Source organism: Salvelinus sp. IW2-2015, linkage group LG9 (genome assembly GCF_002910315.2).
Source record: "Salvelinus sp. IW2-2015 linkage group LG9, ASM291031v2, whole genome shotgun sequence".
NCBI classification, from domain to species: Eukaryota; Metazoa; Chordata; class Actinopteri; order Salmoniformes; family Salmonidae; genus Salvelinus; species Salvelinus sp. IW2-2015.
This window is the reverse complement of record NC_036849.1, coordinates 31406889-31413853: the sequence shown is the minus strand read 5'-3', so window position 1 is coordinate 31413853 and position 6965 is coordinate 31406889.

Sequence of the window (6965 nt, the reverse complement as noted above, 5' to 3'; positions counted from 1 at the left end):
GATACACCCAGCCCGACAGGATGCTCTCGATTGTGCATCTGTAGAAGTTTGTGGTGAGTGCTTTTGGTGACAAGCGAATTTCTTCAGCCTCCTGAGGTTGAAGAGGCGCTGCTGCGCCTTCTTCACAACGCTGTCTGTGTGGGTGGACCAATTCAGTTTGTGTGATGTGTCACCGAGGAACTTAAAACTTCCACCTTCTCCACTACTGACCCGTCGATGTGGATATGGGGGGTGCTCCCTCTGCTGTTTCCTGAAGTCCACAATCATCTCCTTTGTTTTGTTGACGTTGAGTGTGAGGTTATTTTCCTGACACCACACTCCGAGGGCCCTCACCTCCTCCCTGTAGGCCGTCTCGTCGTTGTTGGTAATCAAGCCTACCACTGTAGTGTCATCCGCAAACTTTGATGCATTAGTGGAGGCGTGCATGGCCACGCAGTCGTGGGTGAACAGGGAGTACAGGAGAGGGCTCAGAACGCACCCTTGTGGGGCCCCAGTGTTGAGGATCAGCGGGGTGGAGATGTTGTTACCTACCCTCACCACCTGGGGGCGGCCCGTCAGGAAGTCCAGGACCCAGTTGCACAGGGCGGGGTCGAGACCCAGGGTCTCGAGCTTGATGACGAGTTTGGAGGGTACTATGGTGTTAAATGCTGAGCTGTATTATGTCGTTGGGCACTTTTGGATCTTATTGCCCCCTGTCTACACCAGTGAACTACATCTCTAGAGCCAAATTGAATTCTATTAGGATTTAATGACCTTTGTCATGTTGTTGTGGAACAGTCGAGAACCTGGGCGGAGATACCGAGTGTAGTAAATGGAGTGAAAAGTTCCAAGGTTCAATCAGAATCCCCTTTATGCACTAAGTATATTTACTTACACAAAGAGTTCCAAGACTCAATCAGAATCAGAATCCCCTTTATGCACTAAGTATATTTACTTACATATAGAGTTCCAAGACTCAATCAAAATCAGAATCCCCTTAATGCTCTAAGTATATTTACAGGAAATGCAGTTGTTATGTGCAGTTCAATGGTGGTTGATGCAGCGGAGAGTGCATAGTCCTTTAGTCTATATGGGCCAGATGGGCAAGCAAGTCTCTTCTTGTTATTGGTGTCCTTTAGTAGTGGTTTCTTTGCAGCAATTCGACCATGAAGGCCTGCTTCACACAGTCTCCTCTGAACAGTTGATGTGTCTGTTACTTGAATTCTGTGAAGCATTTATTTAGGCTGCAATTTCTGAGGCTGGAAACGAATGAACTTATCCTCTGCAGCCGAGGTAACTCTCGGTCTTCATTTGCTGTCGCGGTCCTCATAAGAGCCAGTTTCATCATAGCGCTTGATGGTTTTTGCAACTGCACTTGAAGAAACTTTCAAAGTTCTTGAAATTTTCCAGATTGAATGATGTTTTGAAGTAATGATGGACTGTGGTCCTCTTTGCTTATTCAAGCTGTTCTTGCCATAATACGGACTTGGTATTTTACCAAATAAGGCTATCTTCTGTATAGCACCCCTACCTTGTCACAACACAACTGATGGGGTCAGACTCATTATTGTTGGACACTACTGTACTGTTGGAGCTAGGAGCACAAGCATTTCACTACACCCGCAATATCATCTGCTAAATATGTGTATGTGACCAATGAACGTTGATTTGATTTGAGCAACACAACTGATTGGCTCAAACGCATTAAGAAGGAAAGAAATTCCACAAATTAACTTTTAACAAGGCACACCTGTTAATTGAAATGCATTCCAGGTGACTACCTCATGAAGCTGGTTGAGAGAATGCCAAGAGTGTGCAAAGCTGTCATCAAGGCAAAGGGTGGCTACTTTGAAGAATCTCAAATTGAAAATATGATTCCATGTGTGTTATTATAGAGTTCCAAGATGGCGTAGCAGTCGGACGTGTGTTTTGTCTTGTCACGTCCCGTCCCGTGTAAATATCGTTTTCCTCTTTTTTTCGTATATATTTCATCTCGCTTTCCATCTACATACTGAATATGCTTTCCTGCGACCCGCCTCACCCAATGTGGTACGGATTTGCTATTTTTATACTTAAGAACCGGAACCCCCATCAGCAGCTAGCCAGCTAACTAGCTACTAGCTAGTAGTCAGTTGGCCACTGCTAGCGGTCTTCACTGTTAACTCGAACACCAGCCAGCCTCAGCTCGGGCAATACCTCCCAATCTGCAACATATTATCAAATGTTGCAACCCCTATTACTAGCCTGTTCTTCCTCTCTTTTGTATCATCTGAGATCCCCAAAGATTAGAAAGCTGCGGTCATCTTCCTCTTCAAAGGGGGAGACACTCTAGACCCAAACTGTTATAGACCTATATCCATCCTGCCCTGCCTTTCTAAAGTCTTCGAAAGCCAAGTTAAACAGATCAACGACCATTTCGAATCCCACCGTACCTTCTCCGCTATGCAATCTGGTTTCCGAGCTGGTCATGGGTGCACCTCAGCCATGCTCAAGGTCCTAAACAATGTCATAACCGCCATTGATAAAAGACAGTACTGTGCAGCCGTCTTCATCGGCCTGGCCAAGGCTTTCGACTCTGTCAATCACTGCATTCTTATCGGCAGACTCAATAGCCTTGGTTTCTCAAATGACTGCCTCGCCTGGTTCACTAACTACTTCTCAGATAGAGTTCAGTGTGTCGAATCAGAGGGCCTGTTGTCCGGACCTCTGGCAGTCTCTATGGGTGTGCCACAGGGTTCAATTCTCAGGCCGACTCTTCTCTGTATATATCAATGATGTCGCTCTTGCTGCTGGTGATTCTCTGATCCACCTCTACGCAGACGAGACCCTTCTGTATACATCTGGCCCTTCTTTTGGACACTGTGTTAACAAACCTCCAAACGAGCTTCAATGCCATACAACACACCTTCCGTGGCCTCCAACTGCTTTCAAATGATAGTAAAACTAGATGCATGATCTTAACCGATTGCTGCCCGCACCCGTCCGCCCGACTAGCATCAATACTCTGGACGGTTCTGACTTAGAATATGTGGACAACTACAAATACCTGGGTGTCTGGTTAGACTGTAAACTCTCCTTCCAGACTCACATTAAGTATCTCCAATCCAAAATTCAATCTAGAATCGGCTTCCTATTTCACAAACAAAGCCTCCTTCACTCATGCTGCCAAACATGCCCTCGTAAAACTGACTATCCTACCGATCCTTGACTTCGGCGATGTCATTTCCAAAATAGCCTCCAACACTCTACTCCGCAAATTGGATGTAGTCTATCATAGTGCCATCCGTTTTGTCACCAAAGCCCCATATACTACCCACCACTGCGACTTGTATGATCTCGTTGGCTGGCCCTCACTACATATCCGTCGCCAAACCCACTGGCTCCAGGTCATCTATAAGTCTTTGCTAGGTAAAGCCCCGCCTAATCTCAACTTACTGGTCACCATAGCAACACCCACCCGTAGCACGTGCTCCAGCAGGTATATTTCACTGGTCATCCCCAAAGCCAACACTTCCTTTGGCCGCCCTTCCTTACAGTTCTCTGCTGCCAATGACTGGAACGAATTGCAAAAATCACTGAAGCTGGAGACATATCTCCCTCTCTAAATTTAAGCATCAGCTGTCAGAGCAGCTTACCGATCACTGTACCTGTACACAGCTAATCTGTAAATAGCCCACCCAACTACCTCAACCCCATATTGTTATGTATCTTCCTGCTCTTTTGCACCCCAGTATCTCTACTTGCACATTATCATCTGCACATCTATCACTCCAGTGTTAATGCTAAATTGTAATTATTTCGCCTCTATGGCCTATTTGTTGCCTTACCTCCCTACTCTTCTACATTTGCACACACTGTACATAGATGTTTCTATTGTGTTATTGACTGTACGTTTGTTTATCCCATGTGTAACTCTGTGTTGTTGTTTTTTGTCGCACTGCTTTGCTTTATCTTGGCCAGGTCGCAGTTGTAAATGAGAACTTGTTCTCAACTAGCCTACCTGGTTAAATAAAGGGGGAAAAAATAAAAAAATAAAACATTTCATAGTTTTGATGTCTTCACTATTATTCTACAATGTAGAAAATAGTAAAAATAAAGAAAAACCCTTGAATGAGCCGGTGTGTCCAAACTTTTGGCTGTTACTGTATGTATAGAAATATTCTCATAAATCCATCTGTTGTGCTTGACGTCATGTATAAGGCACTCTCTAGGAAGGCTTTTGTCTTCTTAATGAAATTACCATGACAGGATTTTCACTGCAGCAGACTGATTCTTCGGGGCAGATAATAGCTCCTGTTTTATGGGAACAATGTGGCATTCACTGGCATAATCAATTGTAGCCCAACTCTTTGTATAGATCAGACACACGTCTGTTTTGTTTGGTAGGGAAATGGATTAAACCCCTGTCGCATTCCTTCTTGGAACCAAGTCCTCCTCTTTCCCTGAGCTTTGCCTCTAATTCCGTCTGAGAGCTAAACCAATCAGAAACGTATTGTTGTTGTTCCAACAGGCACATAGAGGACACTAGGCTGTGTTTGCATGTGCTATGTTTATAAGTCATTTGTTTAAAGCATTGGGGGCTTTGAACAACAAAATAATGGCTTTGTTCCACCGATTTAAATGTACTGCTTGGAACTTCAAACAGTGGACTTTTAATGTCGGAAGTTGTGGAACCGAAGGGAGGAACTAACAATTATAAGGAGAAACAAAGCTCTGTCTTTCAACTCGGTCTGAAATGTCTCTCTGAAACATCAGTAAGCAATTTTCTTCAGCCCTGCTAAAACGTGTTCGGATTTCCACTTCAAGAAGATGTGATACCTCACTTGAACTTTCACTTTAAGATGGGAGCAACTAGGTAATGGTATAAACAGAAGCTGTCCTGTTAGGGCATAGCTACTGCATGGCACTCACAAGCTTCAGTTCTGCCTTCACTTCTCTGTCGTCTGCTGTAGGCCTAATCTACTGGATGTTCAACCTGTCACTAGTCTGTCACACAATCAATTGATGCCAGTAAATAAGTTGAGATTAAGTTAAGGTTACTTGTTAGCGTTTGACTCCTCTATCTCACTCACAACAAACCTAAAACATAATTACTATTCCTTCTAAAATGCTAACGATCCCGAATAGTCATTGAAGGAGGCCATAGTATCAATCATGTTGAAAAGAGATGCAGGAGAGAGTGAGGAGAGGGAGGAAGGAGGGAGGAGAGAGGGAGGAGAGAGGGAGGAGGTGCGGAGAGAGGGAGGAGAAGAGGGGAGGAGAGGGGGAGGAGAGAGGGAGGAGAGAGGGAGGAGAGGGAGGAGAGGGAGGAGAGAGGGAGGAGAGGCAGGAGAGAGGGAGGAAGAGGCAGGATAGAGGGAGGAGAGAGGGAGGAGAGGCAGGAGAGAGAGGGAGAGGCAGGAGGAGGGAGGAGAGGCAGGAGAGAGGGAGGAGAGAGGAAGGAGAGGCAGGAGAGAGGGAGGAGGAGGCAGGAGAGAGGGGAGGAGAGGCGGAGGAGAGGGAGGAGAGAGGGAGGAAGAGAGGCAGGAGAGAGGAGGAGGAGGGAGAGAGAGAGAGGGAGGAGAGAGGGAGGAGGGAGGAGAGAGGAGGAGAGGAGGGAGGGAGAGGAGGGAGGAGAGAGGAGGAGAGGAGGAGAGAGGGAGGAGAGGCAGGAGAGAGGGAGGAGGAGGAGAGAGGGAGGAGAAGAGGGAGGAGAGAGGGAGGGAGAGGCAGGAGAGAGGAGGAGAGGCAGGAGGAGAGAGGGAGGAGAGGCAGGAGAGAGGGAGGAGAGGCAGGAGAAGCCCGGGCAACAGCAGGGTAGCAGTGTGAATTCAATTTAAAGCAGTGCTCCCAGAGGCACCATGGAGACATTTTGATGGCTGGGGCAGCATCTCTTTGAATTGGTAACTCAAGAAGACTGTCAATGAAGGGTACACTTTAAGTTCAGTGAGTCACCCAGTGCTGCTGACTGTGCTTCCGTGGTCATGTTGAATTAAGTATTCTACAAACTGTTACACAACAAAAAAGCTAACCGTCTGGAATAACTAAGAAGGGTTTTTGTACAATGGAGATCATGCTGAAATATTGCATTGTGCTGGTTCCTGATGTTTTCTGGAGCAATTATTTTATCTCTCAAACACTTACAGACAGTTCACAGACATGGATATAAGACAATGGGTAATGTTTCGTGGATATTAGAGTACATTTCACAAATTTCCACCAGGAAATAGTGTCTATAATACTGTAATAAACTCACATAGTTGTTGTCACAAACTCCAAACTCCACACAGTTGTCATTGACTAGTTTGATATCCGTTTCCAACTGAGTAAACCATTTCCGTATTTACAGTATTCTTATGAATATTCTGTTTTATCAGCTTATATTGTTTGGCAGACCATTAGTCACTTTAGAACTCTCTGTGTAAAGAATTCTACATGGAACACAAAAGGGTTCTATTTGGAACCAAAGGGGTTGTACCTGGAACGAACAAGAGATATTCAAAGGGTTCTCCTATGGGGACAGCCAAAGAACCCTTTTAGGTTCTAGATACCTACTCAAAGGTTAGAAAAATATTTGATCCAAAAAATGTTTCCTTTCACCTTAGTTTGATCAATTAAGTGCCCCCCCACAGAGAGAAAAATGTGATATAAAAACAGATTCCTATGTTATTTACTATTTTTGTCTCTCTGAGTAATTATCCCATTATTATTAACATTCCATTGATCTATGTTCAATGAAGCAGGAAAATAAATGAACAAAAGAAAACCCATTTTGTGGACTGCAAACACTGGACTGGCCAAGGCCAAGCCCCCTTATGACCCACATCGTACATAGTAAGAAAGATGGTATGATATCGCATCTGATGTTATTGTGAAGTTATACTTTTGAATCTTCGAAGCGTACTTAAATAAATTAAACAATGTCCTCTAGATGAACCAACCAGGGTCAACGGCACAACAGTACCTTATCTTACAAACAATCTCTAACCTGTATAAAACAAATATAT